This window comes from Bos taurus, chromosome 29 (assembly GCF_002263795.3).
Source record: "Bos taurus isolate L1 Dominette 01449 registration number 42190680 breed Hereford chromosome 29, ARS-UCD2.0, whole genome shotgun sequence".
Taxonomy (NCBI): domain Eukaryota; kingdom Metazoa; phylum Chordata; class Mammalia; order Artiodactyla; family Bovidae; genus Bos; species Bos taurus.
The window spans coordinates 49,225,581-49,247,344 of NC_037356.1; the positions used below are offsets into that span (position 1 = coordinate 49,225,581).

Sequence of the window (21,764 nt, forward strand, 5' to 3'; positions counted from 1 at the left end):
AGCCCTGGCAGGGTGGAAATCTTAGCCCAGAGGAGCTGGAGGAGCTCCCGCCTTGGGGAGAAGCACAGAGAGGGTCTGTGTCCGGTTTGGGGGGTGGGGGCCTCAGGCGGAGGGAGGCGGGGCCCCTTAAATGTGTCCCCAGCCTCCCAAGCCCTCAGCTAGAGGCTCCTGGGTCTTCCTTCCGATACAGTCTATGGTACCATTATCTCCTTTGTGTCAGTGAGATCCAGACACAGAGGGGAAGCTGAGTCCCGGCTGCCCAGCTGAGACCCCAGGGAGACATAGGCGGTGCCCACGTTCTCTGTCCACTGCTCGTTCCCACATGTGTGGGGAGGGGGCCCCGAATCACGACGGGTCCACTGGGAGCGGGAAATGTGGTCGAAGGGGGCTCTCTCTATCCTGAGACGGGGAGCACCCAGGCCCCAGGGGGCCCGTCTGGTGCGTGCAGCAGAGAGTGGGGCTGAGACGCATCCTGCTGGCGCTTCCCACTGACGAGCTGGTGGGTCTTTCCAGAGGACGCCCGGAGGCCCCCAAGCAGCCCACTGTGACGAGGAGGGCCGTGCTGGTGGAGACGCGGGCTGGGGAGTGGGGGCAGGGCCCTCAGGATCGAAAGCTTGGTGGTGGGGGTGGGGGTGGTTAATACGGCTTCCATTCGTAAGATTAAGGAAAATGAATAGCAATCAATGCTGCCTACCAAAGGACTCAGCTCTGGTTTCTAAATCAATACTAAATAATCAAATAAACTGGGAGAGAAAATTTAAAATCAAGACCAGCAGAAAGAGGTGGGAGGGCAGCAGTGGATGGGGGAGGGGGCAGGGGGCAGGGGGCAGGGACAGGTCTGGGGTCTCAAGGGCCCCCCGCACAGAAGCTGACCCCAAGTACGGTGGGGCTCCGGGAGGAGCTGGAGGAGGGTGGGATGTTCCCCGTGTTCGGATGCCTCGGGGGTGACTCTGGGGCTGGATTCAAGGTGGGCAGGGGTCCTCAGGGGCCCAGGTGGGTGGTGAGGAAGAGGCAGTGAAGGCCTGACTATCGGGGGGCAGGCCAGGAGACTGACAAGAGGGCCACCGAGGGACTTGGCTGCCCTGTGGGGGTGAAGAGGCCATTTCCTGAGGGGGGCAGGGTGCAGGGCAGGGCCTGGATCTGGGGGCTCGGGGTCCGACTGGGCCTCAGCAGGGGGCGAGACGAGGCTCCCCCTGCCGTCTGTCCTCCTGTCTCCCCAGAGTCCGTCATTCAGGAGAGGTAGGCGTGGGGGGGCGGGGCTTGGAGGCCCCGCCGAGGCCTCATCCCCGCCTCCCCCCGTTCCCCACTGGGTGCCCGGCCTGAGGTGCTGGGCTGGGCTGATGCCAGGACGCCTCCCCCCGTTCCCCAATGGGTGCCCGCCTGAGGTCCTGTGCTGGGCTGATGCCGAGCCTTGCCTCCCCACCCAGTCTGGGCCCTGCTGCACCCTGGGGGCGTTCGCGCCGTCTGCTGTGGATTGTCAGGGTTTAGCCAACGTGTGTAAATGAGTACGCGGAGCCCACAGCCCTCCACCCTCCTGGCCTGGCTGCCCAGGGGCAGGCGGGCATGGCCCTGAGTGACTGACCACTGGCCCGTAGGGCCGCCCTCTTCCCTCAGACCTTGGCCCGGACCATGTCCCCCTCCCTGCTCCTTCCATCTCACAGAGCCCCGAGCCGCGAGAACGCGGTCTCCCTGGACGCGGCCGTCTCCGTGCTGAGCCTGATCAGCAGCATCCGTGCTCCCGGTCCAGCTCCGCCTTGTTTCCCAGGAGCCCCTCCGTACGGGGTGCGGGTCGGGCACAGCACCCCCGGGCTGGGGGGGGATGGCGTCTTCTCTGTCTCGGTCTCTAACTCCAGACCCTGTTCCGCGCCCCCTCATGCCACCCGCTACGTGCCCGGGTACCCTGGGGCCGGGCTGGAGCTGAGGACCTGCAGGTCTCCATGGGCGTTGCCTGTCTGGCCCACCCATGAGGCTCCCCACCCGCCTCCCGAGCTCTGCCAGCCCCTCAGCATCCCTCCCAGGGCAGGGGGGGCCACCCTGCCTCCCGCACCCGGTGTCCCGCTCCGAGAGCGCGCGCCCTGCCGTGCTCCTCTGTCTGTGCCGCGCAGGCTCTGGGGTCACGCGGAGCCGTCTGTGGAGGTTCTCGGTTTTCCTTCGCTCCAGGTGACGTCCTGCCCACACCCCACTCCCAGTTCCCCCGAGTCCTCTCTTCCTCTTTGTTTTTCCATCTCCAGAGTAGTTTCTGCGTATCACCAGGAAAGTAGGTTTTGGTGGGGAGGGAGCTGGGAGGACCCTTCAGTGACCAGGACAGACCTCCGATCACAGGCGCGGGGCCAGGGCAGCTCCCGGGACAGACCCGAGAAGTCCAGGGCGCAGCGGCCCCCTCCTCCCGGGCGCCGCCCCTCCTAGTCCCTTTGCTTCTAACGGTTGGGCTTTCCCCAGACCTCCTGTTCCAAGTCCAGAGACTCGGGCACCCAGTGTCTCCCAGGCTGTTATCTTTTCACCTTTGACCAGATCAAAGGATGCTGGCGAGACCCTGATCCCTGCAGGGCCCTGGGATCCAAGGTTGTGAAGGACAGAACATGTATAAGGAAGGGCCTGGGTTCTGCTGCTGCTGAGGCTGCATGGGGCCCCCCGGCAGGGCCTGGACTGGGAGGCACAGGCCTGGACAGCCTTATGGCTCCTGTACCTCGTGCTGCTGGGCCTCCAGAGGAGCCGCCGCCCCCAGCCGTGTGATGTCTGCCCGCCTCCCTCTCCAGCCAACCCTCTGCGTCTCACCTGCTGCTCTGCTCCCACGATAGCGGGGGTGAGCTGTGGGTTGAATTGTGTCCCCGACAAACTTGTATGTTGACGTCCTAACCCCCAGTACCTGAGAATGTGACTGTATTTGGGAATAGGGCCTTCATGGAGAGTTATTGAATTGGCATTTGGAGTGGATCCTAAGTCCAGGGGCAAGTGTTCTCCACAAGGGATGTGGAGACTGGACCCTGACACAGGGAGAGACCACGTGGAGATGAAGGCGGAGGCCGGGGGTGGGCTTCTCCAAGCCGAGGAACCCAGCAAACCGCCAGGAGCTGGGGACAGGCCTTTCCCAGTGGCCCTTCACAGCCCTTGGAGGAACCAGCCAAGCCCACACCCTGAGCTTGGACTTCTGGCCTCCAGGCTGTGAGAGAGTAAACCTCTACTACCTGATTCATCCAGGCTGTGGTATTTTGTTACACAGTAGCCCTAGATGACTGTGACACTTAGATTTGGTTCTTTTTTTTTTAACTGGAGTGTAATGGCTCTGATCTCCTTGCAGTCTAAGGAACTCTCGGTTGTCTTCTCCAGGACCACAGTTTGTCAATTCTAAAGGAAATCAACGCTGACTACTCACTGGAAGGACTGATGCTGAAGCTCCAATACTTTGATGCAAAGAGCCAACTCATTGGAAAAGACCCTGATACTGGCAAAGATTGAAGGCAGAGGAGAAGAGGGTGACAGAGGGTGAGATGGTTGAATGGCATCACCGATTCAATGGACATGAACTGGGGCAAACTCTGGGAGATGGTTAGGGACAGGAATGCCCGACGTGCTGCAGTCCATAGGGTTGCAAAGAGTCGGACGTATTTAACTTCTATGCAGAGTACATCATGAGAAACGCTGGGCTGGATGAAGCACAAGCTGGAATCAAGATTGCTGGGACAAATATCAATTAACCTCAGATATGCAGATGATACCACCTTTATGGCAGAAAGTAACGAAGAAATAAAGAGCCTCTTGATGAAAGTGAAAGAGGAGAGTCAAAAAGTTGGCTTAAAGCTCAACACTCAGAAAAAAAATCATGGAATCCAGTCCCATCACTTCATGGCAAATAGATGGAGAAACAGTGGAAAAAGTGGCAGACTCTATTTTTTGGGGTTCCCAAATCACTGCAGATGGTGACTGCAGCCATGAAATTAAAAGATGCTTACTCCTTGGAAGGAAACCTAAAGAGCATATTAAAAAGCAGAGACGTTACTTTGCCAACAAAGGTCTGTCTAGTCAAAGCTATGTTTTCTCCAGTAGTCATCATGTGCGGATGTGAGAGTTGGACCATGAACAAGCTGAGCACGGATGAACTGATGCTTTCGAGCTGTGGTGTTGGAGAAGACTCCTGAGAGTCCCTTGGACAGCAAGGAAATCAAACCAGTCAGTCTTAAGGGAAATCAACCCTGAATACTCCTTGGAAGGACTGATGCAGAAGCTGAAACGCCAGTATTTTGATCGTCGGCTGGGAACAGCTGACTCATGGGGAAAGACCCTGATGCTGGGAAAGATTGAGGACAGAAGGAGAAGAGGGTGTCAGAGGATACAAGGGCTGGATTGCATCGCTGATGCAGAGGACATAAACGGGCAACCTTCGGGAGATGGTGAGGGACAGAGAACCCTGGTGAGCCGCAGTCCACGGGGTCACAGAGTCAGACGTGCCTGGGCGACTGCACCACAGCAACAGCTCTTCGCATCAGGTGCCGTAGTACCGGAGCTTCCGCTTCAGCATCAGTCCTTCCAATGAATACTCGGACTGCTTTCCTTTAGGATGGACTGGTTGGATCTCCTTGCCGTCCAAGGGACTCTCAAGAATCTTCTCCAACACCACAGTTTAAAGGAATCAATTCTTTGACACTCAGCCTTCTTCATAGTCCAACTCTCACATCCATACATGACGACTGGAAGAACTATAGCATTGACTCTATGGACCTTGTTGGTAAAGTGGTGTCTTTGCTTTCTAATATGCTATCTCAGTTACTCAGTTCAGTCACTCAGTCATGTCTGACTCTTTGCGACCCCATGGACCACAGCACATCAGGCTTCCCCATCCTTCACCATCTCCCAGAGCTTGCTCAGACTCATGTCCATTGAGTTGGTGATACCATCCAACCATTCCATCCTCTGTCGTCCCCTTCTCCTCCTGCCTTCAATCTTTCCCAGCATCGGGGTCTTTTCCAATGAGTCAGCTCTTCACATAAGGTGGCCAAAGTATTGGAGCTGCAGCTTCAGCATCAGTCCTTCCAATGAATATTCAGGACTGATTTCCGTTATGATGGACTGGTTGTATCTCCTTGCAATCCAAGGGATTCTCAAGAGTCTTCTCCAACACCACAGTTCAAAAGCATCAATTCTTCGGTGCTCAGCCTTCTTTATGGGGTGTGTCACAGGAGAGTGTGTTCAATATCCACACACTTATTCAAATTCTCTGTGAGGCAGCACACTCAAGACCCGCTTCTACGGCCTCTCCCAGTGCCCAGCGAGGTCCTGCGGTTTCCTCTGTGTCTTGTCCTCGTCATGTCTGAACCAGCTCAGGGCTTACGGCAGCCTTGGTCCTGAAGTGGGTGGGAGATGGAATTCCACACCATTAAAAGGATAGAAGCCACATGAGGGGCTTCATGTGTCAACCTGACTGGGTCACGGGGAGCACAGATATTTATTCAAACATTCTCCTGGGTATATCTGTGTTTCTAGAGGCACTTAGTGTTGGAGTGTGTAGACTGGATAAAGCAGGAGGCCTGCCCCTGAAGGTGGGCCTTGTCCAGTCATGTGAAGCCCACAAAGAGCAAAAGGCTCAGTGAGAGGGAACTCCCCCAGCCTGGTCAGGAGCCCGGACACAGGGACAGTCTTTCCCTGCCTTCAGACTCAGGCTGCAATGTGGGCCCTCCTGCAGACCCGAGCCCACTGGCTTTTGGACTAGAACTGATACCTTCTGTTCTCCAGGTCCCACGCGCTGACTGCAGGTCCCGGGGCTGCCCAGCCTCCCCGATGGTGTGAGCCAGTTCCTTGTCATCGGAACCCTGATTCCTACGCTGTGTCTTCTGCTACAGGAGCCTGACGTCAGCAGAGGTCTGCCCTGCCATCCCTGGAGCCAGGTGTGTGGATCTGGAGGGGACTGGCCTATGGGACTCTTCCCAGCCAAGCCCCATGTCCGTCCCAGGTGGGGCTGAGACAGGAGGGAAGCGGACAGGGCACAGCCTTTGAAAGAATGGCCGAGCCCGAGGGCGCGGCAGAGACGGGCTAGAACCAGGTGGGTCCAGGATGGTGGACGGGCTGACCTCCACTAGACCTTGAGTCTCAGTACTGTTGTTCAGTCGCTCAGTCGTGTCCGACTCTTTGTGACGCCATGGACTGCAGCACGTCAGGCTTTTCTGTCCTTCACCATCTCCTGGAGTTTTCTCAGACTCATGTCTATTGAGCGAGTGATGCCATCCAACCGTCTCATCCTCTGTCGTCCCCTTCTCCTCCTGCCCTCAATCTTTCCCAGCATCAGGGTCTTTTCCAGTGAGTCAGTTCTTCTCATCAGGTGGCCGAAGTACTGGAGCTTCAGTTTCAGCATCAGTCCTTTCAATGAACACCAGGCCTGATTTCCTTCAGGACTGACTGGCTTGATCACCGTGCAGTTGTCGACTGAAAAAAATATACAACTTGAGTGTTGTGTGTTGAGTTCTATTGGGGGCAAAATTAGGACTGCAGCCCAGGGACAGCATCTCAGAGAGCTCTGAGAGCCTGCTGCAAAGCAGCAGTGGGGGAAAGACAATACATACGGTCTTGGAGAAGGGGGAGCTCAATACCATGAAGCGCTCATTTTACAAAAGGTGTTTTGTTAGTTGTGAGGCTCTGAGGTCACCATGAAGGGACTTAGGGCTTCTCTAGATATGAGGAGATGCAAGGATTGAGATCATAAAATCTGTTCCTAAAAACATCCAACTGTCTAAAGACCTGTCCCCCCAGATTCCCTGGAGCACAGACGGCCTCCACCCACCCTGAACTCACTCAGGGGTTGCTGAAGGTCAGCAGCCATCGCAGCATGGGGTGTAATCTCCGGAGAGTCAGATGGCAAGTATCTTTGTTGTTTAGCTGTTGGCGATGCTCTTAGTAAGTGCCAATTTGTAGTTGACACAGTCCAAGGGACTCTCAAGAGTCTTCTCCAACACAACTGTTCATAAGTATCAATTCTTAGGTGCTCAGCCTTCTTTATGGTCCAGTTCTCACATCCATACATGACTACTGGAAAAAACCGTAACTTTGACTATATGGATTTTTGTTGGCAAAGTAATGTCTCTGCTTTTTAATCTGCTGACTAGGTTTGTCATAGCTTTTCTTCCAAGGAGCAAGTGTCTTGCTTCAATTTCATGGCTGCAGTCACCATCTGCAGTGATTTTGGAGCCCAAGAAAATAAAGAATGTCACTGTTTCCATTGTTTTCCCATCTATTTGCCATGAAGTGATGGAACTGGATGCCATGAATTTTGTCTTTTGTAATGTTGTATGTTAAGCCAGCTTTCTCACTCTCCTCTTTTACCTTCATCAAGAGATTCTTTGGTTGCTCTTTGCTTTCTGCCGCTGGGGTGGTTTCTTCTGCATATCTCAGATTATTTATGTTTCTCCTGGCAATCTTGATTCCAGTGTGCTTCTTGCAGCCTGGCATTTCTCATGATGTACTCTGCATATAAGTTAAATAAACAGGGTGACAATATACAGCTTTGACGTACTCCTTTCCCAATCTGGAACCAGTCTGCTGTTCCATGTCCAGGTCTAACTGCTGCTTCCTGACCTGCATACAGTTTTCGCAGGAGGTCGGTCAGGTGGTCTGGTATTCCCATCCCTTTAAGAATTTTTCAGTTTATTGTGATCCACACAGTCAAAGGCTTTAGTGTAGTCAATGAAGCAGAAGTAGATGTTTTTCTGGAATTCTCCTGCCTTTTCTATGATCCAATGGCTGTTGGCAATTTGATCTAATCTCTGGTTCATCTGCCTTTTCTAAATCCAGCTTGAACATCTGGGAGTTCTTGGTTCACATACTGTTGAAGCTTGGCTTGAAGGATTTTGAGCATCACTTTGCTAGCATGTGAAATGAGCACAATTGTGCGGTGGTTTGAAAATTCTCTGGCATTGCCTTTCTTTGGGATTGGAATGAAAACTGACCTTTTCCAGTCCTGTGGCCACTGCTGAGTTTTCCAAATTTGCTGGCATATTGAGCAGCACTTTAACAGCATCATCTTTTAGGATTTAGGATTTGAAATAGCTCAGCTAGAATTCCATCACCTCCATCAGCTTTGTTCATAGTGATGCTTTCTAAGGCCCACTTGACTTTGCATTCCAGGATGTCTGACTCTAGGTGAGTGATCACACCATCATGATTATCTGGGTCATGAAGATCTTTTTTGTATAGTTCTTCTGTGTATTCTTGCCACCTCTTCTTAATATCTTCTGCTTCTGTTAGGTCCATACCATTTCTGTCCTTTATTGTAGCCATCTTTGCATAAAATGTTCCCTTGGTGTATATACACACACACACACACATATATATAAAACATATATGTGTATATACATATATATATACACACACACACACACACAGAGGGCTTCCCTTGTGGCTCGGCTGGTAAAGAATCTGCCTGCAATGCAGGAGACCTGGATTCAGTCCCTGGTTTGGGAAGGTCCCCTGGAGAAGGGAGAGGGTACCCACTCCAGTATTCTGGTCTAGGAATTCCATGGACTGTACAGAGTCGGACACGACTGAAGGACTTTCACTTCACTTCATCTCATATGTGTGCAGACACACACACGTTCCCGTGGTGTACAGTCACAGTGCACACTCACTGTGGCACACACACACGCGTTCCCTTGGTGTACAGTCACAGTGCACACTGTCACAGTGCACACTCACTGTGGCCTTCAGCAAGCCAGCAGCATGCCCACGGGTGCCCTGACAGTTCTGACATCAATCATCAAAGACCGAAACGTGGGCTGCGGCCCATTTCCTGGAAATCTCCACTGTTTCCCCCAAATAGTTAGAATAATCCCCACCCCTTATTACTACTCCATGAAATCACCCAGCCCGTAAAAGCCAGCCACTGCATATTTCGAGGCCGCTCTCACCTTCTGAGATGGCCCACACTCTGCCAGTGGAGAGTGTTTCTTTTTGAATAAATCGATTTCCTACTTCATCTCTCACTGAATTCTTTCTGAGATGAGAGATCAAGAACCCAAGCTGCATTAACTCCTGAAACCAGGTGTGAGATCTCAGTTAAAGGACGAGTTTGGGCCATGTTTGAGTCCCAGCCTTATGGGTTCAAATCCCAATCTGAGTTCAGGACAACACACTCAACACCACAGCCGCCCGTCTCCAGTGACCTTAGCCCCGCTTGTGAGAGCCCACTGTTGCCCCTTGGATCTCGTCAGCCTTGGCCCTGCCTCACCTGAGGCTGAGGACCCCAGCTCCCCACGTCTGTCCTTCCAGCCCGCTCCCCACGTCCGTCCTTCCAGCCCGCTCCCCACGTCCGTCCTTCCAGCCCGCTCCCCACATCCGTCCTTCCAGCCCGCTCCCCACGTCCGTCCTTCCAGCCTGCCTTGAGTTCATCTCACATCTGCTTTGTCACCTACTCTCCTGCCGTTTCCTGTCTTCACGTCTTAGTCACCAACCTAGAACACCCATCCTTCACGCTAATCCTGCCCTTGCTCCTGTTGATACCGAAAGCTCTGCCTCTGTGCACTGGTCCCAAATTGAACCCCAGAGATAGAGTTTTGGGTGAGGTAGAAAAGAATAGCTTTAGCAGGCAGAGGGGGACACATGGGCTCCTGCCCCGAAACCTGTGTGCCCCCACCCTGGGGCAAATTGATGAGGAATTTGATAGTGATGGTTCAAAGGCAGGGTTGCTAACAAGGATCAGGGTGTGTGCAGGCCCTGCACTCAAGTGGAAGAATCTGCCTGCCAACGCAGGAGATGCAGGTTTGATCCCTGGGTCAGGAAGATCCCCTGGAGGAGGGCATGGCAATCCCCTTCAGTGTTCTTGCCTGGAAAATCCCATGGACAGAGGAACCGCTGGGCTGCGGTCCACAGGGTCACACAGTCAGACACGACTGAGGAAGCTGAGCACAGGTACCAGTGGGTCTCCCGATGAGCTTCTGTGGTTCTCAAGGTTATCAAACTGCAGCCTTCTCTGGAATGAAGATGCTAACATCTGCCATTTGTTTGGGGTTTAAGAGGTCAAAGATCCTGTTCTGTGTATCTCTTCAGGTGGAACCAGGACCCTGCTCAAGCCTTCACTATTGTATCTCAGCTGCTCCTCCCTTGTCTCCACATCCCTGCCCTTCCCTGATTAGCAACTGTCTGAAAGATTTCCATGCCCAGGATCCCCGTGGGGTCTACAGGGTGGGGTTTCGGTGGACATCACATTCCCCTAGTGGGGGGACTTTGTCCGAACACAATTGCTGGGCCCCAGCCTAGTGTTTCTGAGTCATGAGGTCATCAGGGGCAGGGGGGTGGGGGTGCCATGAGGATCTGAATTTCCACCCCGTTCAGGGGCTGCTTGCTGGTCCAGCCACCACTCTGAAGCTAGATTCTGTTGCAGTAACAAAGTCACCCTAAGCTCTCATTCCTTTCCTTCCTCCCACACACAGTCTTACATGGGTTAGATCAGATCAGATCAGATCAGTCACTCAGTTGTGTCCGACTCTTTGCGACCCCATGAATCGCAGCACGCCAGGCCTCCCTGTCCATCACCAACTCCCGGAGTTCACTCAGACTCACGTCCATCGAGTCAGTGATGCCATCCAGCCATCTCATCCTCTGTCGTCCCCTTCTCCTCTTGCCCCCAATCCCTCCCAGCATCAGAGTCTTTTCCAATGAGTCAACTCTTTGCATGAGGTGGCCAAAGTACTGGAGTTTCAGCTTTAGCATCATTCCTTCCAAAGAAATCCCAGGGCTGATCTCCTTCAGAATGGACTTGTTGGATCTCCTTGCAGTCCAAGGGACTCTCAAGAGTCTTCTCCAACACCACAGTTCAAAAGCATCAATTCTTTTTTTTTTTTTTTTTAACAGTGGATGAGCTGCGCACATTTCTGGGGCCTCTCTGGGTGGAGGGGATCCAAGTTCTGTCCACCTTCTCCCCTGAGTGGCCTGTCACTGGGTGTTCCGGGAGGGTGGCAGCACTTCGCGCAGCAGCCCTTCCAGGGTGGCCTGGTACTTTTCCAGCTGCCTGGAGTTCATCCTCATTCCAATTTCCACAGGAGCAGTCAGCTGGGGCCAGAGCCTGAGACCAGCCAGGAGGGAGGAGGGTCACCTCCAAAAGCATCAATTCTTCGGCACTCAGCCTTCTTCACAGTCCAACTCTCACATCCATACATGACTGTCACGTGAGTGTATGTTCCTCAGTTCTTTGTCTCGTCACAACAAAGAATTGGAGCGACGGACATTAAAGCCCTCGGCGCGTCACAGCTCTCGGGTCTTGGACAAACCGTGCTACAGCTCTTAGGCAAATCAGTGTTACCGCTCCATTGTATTTAGGAGATAGCAGGAGAGTCCAAGACTCAAAGAGAAGAGAGTGGAGGAGTGCGTGGGGAAGGAGGTGGCGGGGGGTGGGAGAGAGAGAGAGCGCGCGCGTGCGCACGCACGCGGGAGAGAGAGTCCCTGAGAAAGCACTTTGGCTCCTCCTTTTATATGTTTTTCCCCCACCTGGGCCTGCCCTATGCAAACTGGGCTTAGCCGGGAGTGCTGTTTGTTCTGCCTTAAGTCTTCACTCTGGTCCTCGGACCTTCCTTTGACCTTCCTTGTCTTTTAGCCACCACCATTTTGGACTCCTTTTCCCTATTCTGCCTATCTAACATTCCCCCCTCAAGAGATGGGAGGCCCAATTCTTTGGGAATAGGGGCGTCGAGGTCTTTCTGGCTACTTCCTGCTGAACTGGGATGGTGAGGGGTATTGGGCCTCCCCCTCTTGCTAGTCTCAAGCCTCAGAGTCCTTATAGCGGTGCCCAAGGGTGTGTGATATCTTCCGTGGTCAGCTGTAGTTTTATATCTTTGTTGAACTGGCACTGCATGTTGTAGCTGGTTGACCTGGGCAGAGACAAAACAGGTTAGACGATTGACAGTACATGGAATAATCATAGGCATCATCGATATAGCATAACAAGGACTAGTAGGGACACTGGTCAATTTTAAATTCACATCGCCAGGATGGCTCAAGTCCCTCCTTGCTCAGGGATCAGAAGATCTATCTCCTGTCTGTTTTGGAGTACAGTCTCTGTCAAGCTGTGTTGGCTCCTTAGAGTTATCCTGAGAAATCTTATCCCCAGAAACCAGATTTTGGGGGTGTTCATTAGAATGGCACTCCTTGGTGCTTCTGAATAGGTATCTGAGATCTCCCAGGGACTCACAGGTGTATTGAGTGTCCTCTTCTGTTTTCTTCCACAGCTTGACTCGTGAATAGTGAATCCAGGAGTCACGTCCTGGTACCTTGACTGCTGTGGGGGTAGAAAGTATTACAGGGTAGGGGCCCTTCCATGTGGGCTGGAGTTGAGCCTTTGGGGACCCATCTTTCCAGACTTTATTTAGGACTTGTGTTCCTGGAGCATATAGTGGTGGCTCTTTAGAATCTTTTGGGTCCTGGTTCATACCCCACAAGCGTATATCCTGGTGGAATTGCCCACTGGCCATGGTATAAGACTGGAGGGTCTGAGCCTCTGGATCTAGGAAGGTCATTGACATAAACAAAAGGTCTCCCATATAGCATCTCATAAGGACTAAGACCAACCTGTTCCTTAGGGGCAATGCGGGTGCGGAGGAGAGCCATTGGTAAAGCCTCCTTCCATCCCAGGGAGGTCTCCTGGGTTATCTTTTTTATCGCTGATTTTAAGAATTGATTGGCTCTTTCTACTTTTCCTGAAGATTGAGGCCTCCAGGCACAATGGAGATAATAAGTAATGCCCAATGCTTTCGAGACCCCTTGGGTGATCTTAGAAGTAAATGATGTCCCATTGTCACTCTGGAATGACCTGGGCAGACCAAATCTTGGAATGATTTCATGAAGCAGTTTTTTTACCATCTCCTTGGCCTTCTCAGTCCAGGTGGGAAAGCCTTCAATCCATCCTGTGAATGTATCTATCATGACTAATAGGTATTTATACCCTTGAGAAACTGGCATCTGGGTGAAGTCCATCTGCCAGTCCTCTCCTGGGTAGGCCCCACATCCTTGGACGGGCTGGGCCAGCTGGGGTCTTCGAGCTCCTTGGGGGTTGTTTAACTGGCAAGTGGGACAAGAGGAGACCACCTGTCTTACAGTTGTTTGGAGGCCTGTTCCTCTGAAGGACCTTTCTAGTCATCTTTGGAGGGCCTTTTCTCCTAAATGAGTGGTGGCATGTAAGGAGTTAACCAGCTTCCACTGGAGGTTTCCAGGCAGGAAAAGGAGTCCCTCCTTTTGGAACCACCCCATATGATCTTGAAAGCCCTCGCTCTTAGCTTTAAGAGTCTCACCTTCAGTATATGAAGGAGTTTCTGGCAAATTAGTCTGTGGAACTAAGGTGGCAATCCCTATTAGGTCATGGTTCTGTAATGCTGCTCTCCTAGCTGCCTGATCAGCTGCTTGGTTCCCTCGTGCCACTTCCATGTTCCCTTTTTGGTGTCCTTTACAGTGGGAGACTGAAACCTCAGTGGGCAGGTGGACCGCCTCCAAGAGTCGAAGAATCTGATCACCATATTTGATTGGGGACCCTCGGGTGGTCAAGTGGCCCCTTTCTTTCCAAACAGCCGCATGTGCATGTAGCACCAGAAAGGCATACTTGGAGTCAGTGTAAATGGCTGTTCTTTTTCCGTTTCCCAGCTCTAAAGCTCGAGTCAGGGCTACGAGCTCAGCTAATTGGGCTGAAGTATCTGGTGGCAGAGGCTTAGCTTCTATGGTCTCAAAATTGGAGACTACTGCATACCCGGCTCTTCTTTTTCCATCCAAGACAAAGCTGCTTCCATCAGTGTAGCAGATTTCCTCAGGATTGGTCAGAGGATCTTCTGACAATCCCTCTTGGGGTTTTGTCCAGTGGTCCAAGGTTTCTAGACAAGAGTGAAAGGGGAGAGAGCCCTCGGGGGTAGGTAGGAGGGTGGCTGGGTTAAGAACCTCACAGGGGGATATAGTGAGGCCTGGATTTTCCATCAGCATTACTTGATATCTGAGGATTCTTTGATCAGACATCCGTAAGTGGCCTCTCCCATTTAGGAGTTGTTTTACTTGGTGGCTGGTAAAAATAGTTAGTTTGCCCTGAAAGGAGAGTTTTAAAGCATCTTCTATCATGATTGCAATAGCTGCAAGATTTCGAAGGCAGGGAGGCCAACCTCGGGAAGTTGGATCAAGCCTCTTGGATAAGTAAGCTACAGGCTGGGGCTTAGATCCCCACCTTTGAGTTAACACTCCCAAGGCTATTCCCTCTCTTTCATGGACATAAAGTTGGAATGCTTTTTCTGGGTCTGGCAACCTCAAGGCAGGCGCCTGAGTTAAGGCCTGTTTTAGTGTAGCCTCTGCCTTCTTTTGAGGAGTTCCCCACATCAGTGGGATTGAATCATCTTGTCCCTTTAAACTTTCATATAAGGGCGGGGCAATTAGACCATAGTTGGGTATCCAGATTCTACAATAACCAGTTAGCCCCAGGAAAGCTCGCAGTTGTTTTCGAGTCGTGGGGGAGGGCAACTGGAGGATTCCTTGTACCCGATCAGAGGACAGCCTCCTGGACCCATGTGTAATCTGAATTCCCAGGTAAGTGACCTTTGTCTCGACCATCTGTGCCTTAGCATGGGAGACTATATCACCTTTCTGCCAAGAAGTTTAGAACCTGAATTGCATGTTCTTGGGCACTTCTCTCATCTGGAGAGCAGATCAGTAGGTCATCTACGTATTGTAATATTTTCCCATTAGGTCCCAGGTCCAGATCTAGGAGATCCCAGCTAAGGGCCTGTCCAAACAGGTGGGGGCTATCTCTGAACCCCTGAGGTGATACTGTCCAAGTCATCTGTTGGTGTTTTTCTCCTGGGGCCTCCCACTCAAAGGCAAAAAGATATTGGGATTCTTTAGCCAGTGGTATGCAAAAAAAAAAAAAAAAAAGCATCTTTGAGACCCAAGACTGTAAACCACTTGGCACTGGGTGGGATTTCTCCCAAGATTACATAGGGATTGGGTACTGTGGGATGGAGGGGGACAACAGCTTCATTTATGATCCAGAGATCTTGAACCAGTCGCCAGGTTCCGTCTTTTTTCTTTACTGAGAGGATTGGGGTGTTACATGGCGAACTGGTAGGGACCAATAGCCCACAAGCAAGGAATTTATTTATTAAAGGCTGTAGTCCCTCCCGAGCCTCTCTTTTGAGAGGATATTGTTTCTGGTTAGGAAACCGAGTGGGATCTCGGAGGACAATGATGACCGGTTCAGCTTGGTGGGCTTGCCCAAGAATCCCCTGGTCCCACACCTGGGGGTTGATTTTGTCTTCCCATAGTTTTTGGTCCCTCTCTATTGAAGGTGTAATGGGTTCTTCAGTAGTAACCAGGAGCTGCAGAGCTCTAGGGGCTGGAAAACTTCCCATCACAAGGGTGGTCCCCAGTTTAGTGAGTATGTCTCTTCCCAATAAGGGGGTAGGACACTGAGGGACCACCAGAAACTGGTGGGAAGATATTTGTCCATCCCAGCAGCAAAGAAGTGCTCGGGTGAATCTTTTAGGAGTTGCTTTTCCTGTAGCACCCAAAATGGTACAGGTTTGGGAGGAGAAGGCTCTGGAGTAGGAGATCAAGACAGAGTAGGGAGCCCCTGTGTCAACCAAGAAATTCTGGGACCTACCTGCCACATCCAGTTGCACCCTTGGCTCCAGCCCCGTGATGGTTATCTGTGACAGGTGGGCTGGCTGGAGCGGGCGCTTCAGTCCTCTCGAACCATCGTGAGGGTAGGCTTGGCGCTTGACCTTGAGGCTCTTGGGTCCTGAGGGCAGAGTGCCGCCCAATGTCCCAGTTGATGGCATCTGTGGCAAGCCGTTCTAGGAGACTTGTCACGGTTTGGACACTCTTTGGCCCAGTGCCCCGCCTGTCTACAGATCAGGCATCTATCTCGTGCCTTGTCCCTCAAGGACCCGGGGTTTGCAATAGGGCTTCTCTGGAGGGCGGCCAGCATCTGGGCATGCCTTGTCTCTTTCTTTCTCTCCTTCTCCTGGGCATTGGCCTCCTTCTCCTGTTCCTTGTTTTAAAAGGTATTGGTGGCTGTCTGGACCATCTCATCTAAAGAGGCAGCAGGGTCCTGCTGTTGTAGCTGCTGTAACTTAATTCTGATATCTGATGCACATTGGGACAGGAATTTGTCCTTTAAAATCACCTGTCCCTCGTAAGAGTCTAAGTCCAGGTTGGTAAACTTTTGGAGTGCCTCTTTTAGCCTCTCCAGAAAGGCAATGGGGTTCTCACTGGGCTCCTGAGTTATTGCTGAGACTGGTCACAGTCCCGCAAGTCATAGGCTTCTTTATGTTTCCATGGGTGGACTTCCTTAGGGCTGAGTCTTTCTGAAGCTTATCCTACCCAGAACTGTTGCAACCTGAGAGCCAGGCGTCCCCGGGTCAGGGTGCAGATCCCCAGGCAGGCTGAGGCGTGACAGCCTCCTAGAGATCGAATCCCCGGGCAGGTCGAGGCGTGACGGCCTCCTTGGACCCCTGGGACTAGAGGATCCCTGAACAGGTTGAGGCGTGACAACCTCTCGAAGACCGATCCCTAGGCAGGTCAAGGCGTGATGACCTCCTGGGACCCTCCGGACTGGAGTTTGGGCGTCCCCAAGATCTCCAGTGTGCCCAGTATTGGGTAGGATTAGGGGGTTGGATATTATAGAGTATTTCCCTCCCAAGGCCAGCTATTTTCTGGTTGTCTCTCCAGAAGATTGTAGAAACCTTGTGGGTCTGGATGGGGCTCAGGAAAAGAGCATGAAACAGGAGGGAAGGGGGCAGAGCACAACCTTTGAAAGAATGACATAGCACAAGGGTGTAATGTAAACCAATTAAAATCAGTTGGGTCCAAGATGACAAGTCAAATTCAAGTAAACCTTAATCCCCAATCTATAAGCCGACAGACACACCAGAGGTGGCAGGACAGCTCCAAGGCACAAGGTCAGAAGAGGGAGGAGTGGGTGGTTCCCCAATGGCTGGGATGGTCCTCTCGCTCATTAGCATATGAATTCCACCCCCTCACAAAACCTAGCCAGGCCTAATTCCGTGGCTGAAGCCCTTGCCCTCCGCAATGGTTCACACCCTGAAGGGTGGCTTCTCTCTGGATCCTAACAAATCTACCTCTTACCTTTGTCTCTCAATGAATGTTTGCAATGAGACATCAGAGCCTGAGTTTTATTAGTTTTGGCCGGGCTTGAGTCTTGGGGAGAGAGCTGAAGGACAGGAGGAAAAAGTAGTCGGAAAAACATGCCAAGGAATCCCCTTCATAGCCTGCCGGAAAATTTGCTAAATATCTGACCGGTGCTCACAGTTTCATTGGTCTGATCTTTGCACAGAGAAGAGAAAGGACAGAAGAACCCCCACCGGCTTCGGTAACAGCTACGGGGGCTCAGCAGATAGCGTCTTTGGGACATGCTGAGGAGTAGCCTCTCCAGAGTCTCTCAATTGTGCCCCTGCTGCCCGCCTGTTAGCGGGAGGTTCGAGGAAACAAGAGATTGTAAAGATCCCTCCAGCCATAGGAGTGAGGATCTCTTACCTTAACCGGAGGTCTTCTGGAATCTGAGACCGGGCCGTTTTTCGCTGTCCCGGTTTCCAGCACGATGGGCCTTCCCCTGCGCTGGGTTTCTTCGCCTTCCGCTTCTAGTGTGGGAGCTTCGCTGAGTTGGGCTCCTGCTGTGCTTGGCCTCTTCCACGAAGAGGTTGTTTCAGCCAGGTTATATCCGAGTCGTGGCACTTTTCCGATGAGTCAACTCTTCACATGAGGTGGCCAAAGGACTGGAGTTTCAGCTTTAGCATCATTCCTTCCAAAGAAATCCCAGGGCTGATCTCCTTCAGAATGGACTGGTTGGATCTCCTTGCAGTCCAAGGGATTCTCAAGAGTCTTCAACACCACCGTTCAAAAGCATCAATTCTTTGGCACTCAGGTTTCTTCACAGTCCAACTCTCACATCCATACATGACCACAGGAAAAACCATAGCCTTGACTAGACGGACCTTTGTTGGCAAAGTAATGTCTCTGCTTTTGAATATGCTATCTAGCTTGGTCATAACTTTCCTTCCAAGGAGTAAGCATCATTTAAATTCAAGGCTACAGTCACCATCTGCAGTGATTTTGGAGCCCCAGAAAATAAAGTCTGACACTGTTTCCACTGTTTCCCCATCTATTTCCCATGAAGTGATGGGACTGGATGCCATGATCTTTGTTTTCTGAGTGTTGAGCTTTAAGCCAACTTTTTCACTCTCCACTTTCACTTTCATCAAGAGGCTTTTTAGTTCCTTTTCACTTTCTGCCATAAGGGTGGTGTCATCTGCATATCTGAGGTTATTGATATTTCTCCTGGCAATCTTGATTCCAGCTTGTGTTTCTTCCAGTCCAGCATTTCTCATGATGTACTCTGCATATAAGTTAAATAAACAGGGTGACAATATACAGCCTTGACGAACTCCTTTTCCTATTTGGAACCAGTCTGTTGTTCCATGTCCAGTTCTAACTGTTGCTTCCTGACCTGCATACAAATTTCTCAACAGGCAGATCAGTGGTCTGGTATTCCCATCTCTTTCAGAATTGTCCACAGTTTATTGTGATCCACGCAGTCAAAGGCTTTGGCATAGTCAATAAAGCAGAAATAGATGTTTTTCTGGAACTCTCTTGCTTTTTCCATGATCCAGCGGATGTTGGCAATTTGATCTCTGGTTCCTCTGCCTTTTCTAAAACCACCTTGAACATCAGGAAGTTCACGGTTCACGTATTGCTGAAGCCTGGCTTGCAGAATTTTGAGCATTACTTTACTAGCGTGTGAGATGAGTGCAATTGTGCAGTAGTTTGAGCATTCTTTGGCATTGCCTTTCTTTGGGATTGGAATGAAAACTGCCTTTTCCAGTCCTGTGGCCACTGCTGAGTTTTCCAAATTTGCTGGCATATTTAGTGCAGCACTTTCACAGCACCATCTTTCAGGATTTGGAATAGCTCAACTGGAATACCATCACCTCCACTAGCTTTATTCATAGTGATGCTTTCTAAGGCCCACTTGACTTCACATTCCAGGATGTCTGGCTCTAGGTGAGTGATCACACCATCGTGATTATCTGGGTCCTGAAGATCTTTTTTGTACAGTTCTTCTGTGTATTCTTGCCATCTCTTCTTAATATCTTCTGCTTCTGTTAGGTCCATACCATTTCTGTCCTTTATCGAGCCCATCTTTGCATGAAATGTTCCTTTGGTATCTCTGATTTTCTCGAAGAGATCTCTAGTCTTTCCCATTCTGTTGTTTTCCTCTATTTCTTTGCATTGATCGCTGAAGAAGGCTTTCTTATCTCTTCTTGCTATTCTTTGGAACTCTGCATTCAGATGCTTACATCTTTCCTTTGCCCCTTTGCTTTTCGCTTCTCTTCTTTTCACAGCTATTTGTAAGGCCTCCCCAGACAGCCATTTTGCTTTTTTTGCATTTCTTTTCCATGGGGATGGTCTTGATCCCTGTTTCCTGTACAGTGTCACGAACCTCATTCCATAGTTCATCAGGCACTCTATCTATCAGATCTAGGCCCTTAAATCTATTTCTCACTTCCACTGTATAATCATAAGGGATAGGGATTTGATTTAGGTCATACCTGAATGGTCTAGTGGTTTTCCCTACTTTCTTCAATTTCAGTCTGAATTGGGCAATAAGGAGTTCATGGTCTGAGCCACAGTCAGCTCCTGGTCTTGTTTTTGCTGACTGTATAGAGCTTCTCCATCTTTGGCTGCAAAGAATATAATCAATCTGATTTCGGTGTTGACCATCTGGTGATGTCCATGTATAGAGTCTTCTCTGGTGTTGTTGAAAGAGGGTGTTTGCTATGACCAGTGCATTTTCTTGGCAAAACTCTATTAGCCTTTGCCCTGCTTCATTCTGTATTCCAAGGCCAAATTTGCCTGTTACTCCAGGTGTTTCTTAACTTCCTACTTTTGCATTCCCATCACCTATAATGAAAAGGACATCTTTTTTGGGTGTTAGTTCTAAAAGGTCTTGTAGGTCTTCATAGAACCTTTCAACTTCAGCTTCTTCAGTGTTACTGGTTCGAGCATAGACTTGGATTACTGTGGTATTGAATGGTTTGCCTTGGAAACGAACAGAGATCATTCTGTCGTTTTTGAGATTGCATTCAAGTACTGCATTTCGGACTCTTTTGTTGACCATGATGGCCACTCCATTTCTTCTGAGGGATTCCTGCCCGCAGTAGTAGATTTAATGGTCATCTGAGTTAAATTCACCCATTCCAGTCCATTTCAGTTCGCTGATTCCTAGAATGTCGACATTCACTCTTGCCATCTCTTGTTTGATCACTTCCAATTTGCCTTGATGCATGGACCTGACATTCCAGGTTCCTATGCAATATTGCTCTTTACAGCCTCGGACCTTGCTTCTATCACCAGTCACATCCACAGCTGAGTATTGTTTTTGCTTTGGCTCCATCCCTTCATTCTTTCTGGAGTTATTTCTCCACTGATCTCCAGTAGCATATTGGGCACCTACTGACCTGGGGAGTTTCTCTTCCAGTATCCTATCATTTTGCCTTTTCATAGTGTTCATGGGGTTCTCAAGGCAAGAATACTGAAGTGGTTTGCCATTCCCTTCTCCAGTGGACCACATTCTGTCAGATCTCTCCACCAACTCTTCCTCATCTTCTGTTTTTTGGAAATTTGTGGCCTCCAAGGTCACCTTGAAAGGGGGGACCAGGTGGGAAGTAGCTTGCTTCCCTCCCCCTGCAATCCCACTGGTCGGAACACAGTCACATGACCCCGAGTGCCCGTATTGGACGTGGGGGATGGCAGTCTTTCTGTTTGCCCAGCACCTAGCCTTACCTCTTCCCACAGGGCCGCCTGCCCACCAGATGACTTCTCACACACAGAACACATCCCCGCCTGCCCCGCCTGTGGCTATGGCCATGCCAGGTCCAGGCCACCAGCTGGTGACATGTCAGGTTGGCATGTGCCTCCTCTTGGTCCTGCAGCTTTTGACTTGAAAAGTTGGCATCGTGTTGGTGTCCCCAGACCCTCAGCCTTGTCTGTGCCCACACTTCTGCTGTGGGACCTGGGGGTGCCTGCCCACTGTCGCTGGGGAGTTTTGCCCTTGACTGTAGTCTTAGTCATATGACTCACTCTTGTTCTCATCAAGATGACGCAGCCAGGCCAGCCTTCTCAAGGATGAGGCACAGGTGGCATGGAGCCAGGTCTGGGGACAGCAGCCAACGCCCGGACAGGGCCATGAGCCCAGGCAGTCTGAGCCCTGCTTCAGGCTCTGCAGAGTGCGCCGCCTGGCATCCGGGCGACCTGTTGGGTAGTTGCTCATTTTGGTGTTCTGCTGTGACAACAGTCAAAAACTTTTCCCGTATTAGTCACGTAGGCCAGGTTGTGCTGTGGTGACAAATAGGCTCCAGACCTGAGATGACGTGACCTGAGATGACGTGGCCCCGGCTTAGCAGACAGGCTGCTGGTGTTACCAAACCAGACCTGCGTCCACCTGCCTGTGTGCAGTCCGGCCAGTCTACGCACACTGAGTCACGGTGGAGGAAAGAGCGGTGGCAATTGCAGGCTCCGAGCAAGGAGTACAGGCGGCTGGTGCTCAAAAGGCCGAACTCCCTGGAGGCTTCCAGGGTGAGGGAGGGGATTGTGGGGAGGGTGATCGCTTGTGGATACTCTTCCGATTGGTTGGTGGTGAGGTAACTGGGAGTCAGCATCATCAACCTTTTGGTTCCAACAGGTCTGGGGTCTCCATGCAGGTGGGCAGCACACAATTAACTTCCTCCACCTGGTGAGGGCTTGTGGGT

At 51.3% G+C, this 21,764-nt stretch overlaps 1 long non-coding RNA gene across 2 annotated transcripts in view; it reads left to right on the plus strand.

Annotated features, from left to right (window-relative positions):
* The first annotated feature begins 615 nt into the window (after positions 1 to 615).
* The window catches only part of LOC112444889 (uncharacterized), a 38,980-nt gene continuing 17,831 nt past the window's right edge, over positions 616 to 21,764 (plus strand). Inside the window, exons 1-2 of one of the 2 annotated variants that reach the window (XR_009493384.1) lie at positions 616 to 5,879; positions 11,019 to 11,144. This is a non-coding gene — a long non-coding RNA (uncharacterized lncRNA). The remainder of the gene's footprint in view (positions 5,880 to 11,018; positions 11,145 to 21,764) is intronic. The other variant, XR_009493383.1, reaches the window with a different exon arrangement.